At 33.3% G+C, this 1,840-nt stretch overlaps 1 long non-coding RNA gene across 1 annotated transcript; it reads right to left on the bottom strand.

Moving 5' to 3' along the window:
• Positions 1–410: 410 nt before the first annotated feature.
• On the bottom strand, positions 411–1,231 carry LOC109591355 (uncharacterized). The gene is made up of 3 exons (XR_002189778.1): positions 1,041–1,231; positions 591–665; positions 411–531 (listed from the first exon to the last, which is right to left on the bottom strand). It is a non-coding gene; the product is annotated as an uncharacterized LOC109591355 (long non-coding RNA).
• Positions 1,232–1,840: the final 609 nt, after the last annotated feature.

Here is a 1,840-nt window from a genome sequence, read left to right as displayed (position 1 = left end):
GTTCCTCCTCCTACTACCCTAGTCCTAGTCCTACTTATATGTCCAGTCATAGATACTCCATATATTATATGTACATAGATTGGAAACAGGGCAAGACCGGATGGTCACATGCTCTTTTCGCAGGAAGTGACATCATTACCCACGTGGAAAAACGTGACAGTATTACTTGAAGGCTGAAGCATTAAGCAAGTACCTTTAAGACTGTTCTGGAAATATTCTCAACATGAGAATTTTAATTTAAAATCCATAGGTGAAGGAAACAAAGGAGAGAAGTATAAAAGAGAGAATACATACATACCAATAATATTTGAAATTTAATTTTATTAAACATAACTATGTATTATTAATATCACTGAGGTATTGTTGATGACTTTGTAGAATCCCTTGATGACCACAAACAAGTAGATTCAATTATTAATGATGATTACAGTCCGCTGATGGCTCATGCTCCTGGTTTTCTCAATATGGTAGACAGTGCATGCAAAGGTATTTTGTTCCTACTATTAAACCATATAACAGATGAAATTGATCCTAGTTTGACATAAATCAATACAAAATGCTTTTTAGTAGATGATCAACTTAAGACTTACTTCAATTGGCAGTAAAACACCACCATCAATAATTTTTAACCTCCTATCTCCTTCCAATTCACTTCATAATTTCTCCTATTTGAAGACATTTATTGAACAAAATGACATCACTAGTACACAAGTACATTCTTAACCATTATGTCTGAATCAAGAAATATCCATCATATACACTTGATTGGCCTAAAATGTGCCCACCGTGGGGTACACATAACAAACATTAAAAAGCTAATAACTTTAAAACCCTTCCTTATTTAATCAAAATGCCAAGTTTAGTACATGCAGACTCATACAGATCACATCTTTTCAAAAATTCAAAGTAATTCTATCGTTAGTTTTAAAGAAAATGTGCCCACAAGGTGATAAAAGACATAAATTTACATCTTTGTGAGTATTGTGGGAGATGATAGCACGCAATTCATATACTTAGCTTTTTAATACAATACTAGTTACCTGGGAAACACAGTGAAGCAACAATTGGATCCAAATCTGTCCAAGGTAAAACACTAACTGACGATAACTACCAACTCCTAGCCGCCATCTCCCGAAAAGAGCCTTTGACTAACAGGTAGTGACGTTTCAGGAGTTTTTAATATTGGCTTCCTGTGATGTTTCCAATCCATGTACGTATAATATATATGGATACTCAATGATTCAATGTATACTAATACACCAGACACACTCTTTGTAGAGGGAGGGACACTCTCTTTCCTTATAAGGATATACATGTACATGTACTGTATTGCAGGATTTATTGGTGAGGGATTAAATTTGTCAAGTTGTTAAACCACAAAAAATACTCCAAATTTAAACTCACAAATTATTGTCAATTATTAGCTGCTATGTGTTAGGAGATAATGAAGGTGTCAAAATTTAATTGGCCATCCCGTCAATTTAAACAATTTCTCCAAAATTTCTGCCCGTCAATAAATACTCTCATATGTTATACAAGTACATGTAAATGAATGGCTCAGTTGTTTGTGTATTTTTCCATTAAAAGTTGTTTTTATATGTACATGTATTGTTTATGTGTTGTTTATGGTCGGTTATTGTCACTGGTTACATATTCTGTGAATTTTGTGTTTGAATGAGATTATGTGATAATGAGACATAGGAGTGATTAATATTACTATTATAATAACTGTTAATAATACACTCATTCACTTGTTAATACTGTAGGACCAACAGTTGTATGATGCTGCTTATAATGGAAATATACAGAGAATGAAATCAGCCCTCTCTAATGGGGCAGA

Source organism: Amphimedon queenslandica, unplaced genomic scaffold, assembly GCF_000090795.2.
Source record: "Amphimedon queenslandica unplaced genomic scaffold, v1.1 AMPQUscaffold_8383_Cont19673, whole genome shotgun sequence".
Lineage (NCBI taxonomy): Eukaryota > Metazoa > Porifera > Demospongiae > Haplosclerida > Niphatidae > Amphimedon > Amphimedon queenslandica.
The sequence above is the reverse complement of the archived record's forward strand: the minus strand, read 5'-3'. Positions and strand labels throughout refer to the sequence as shown.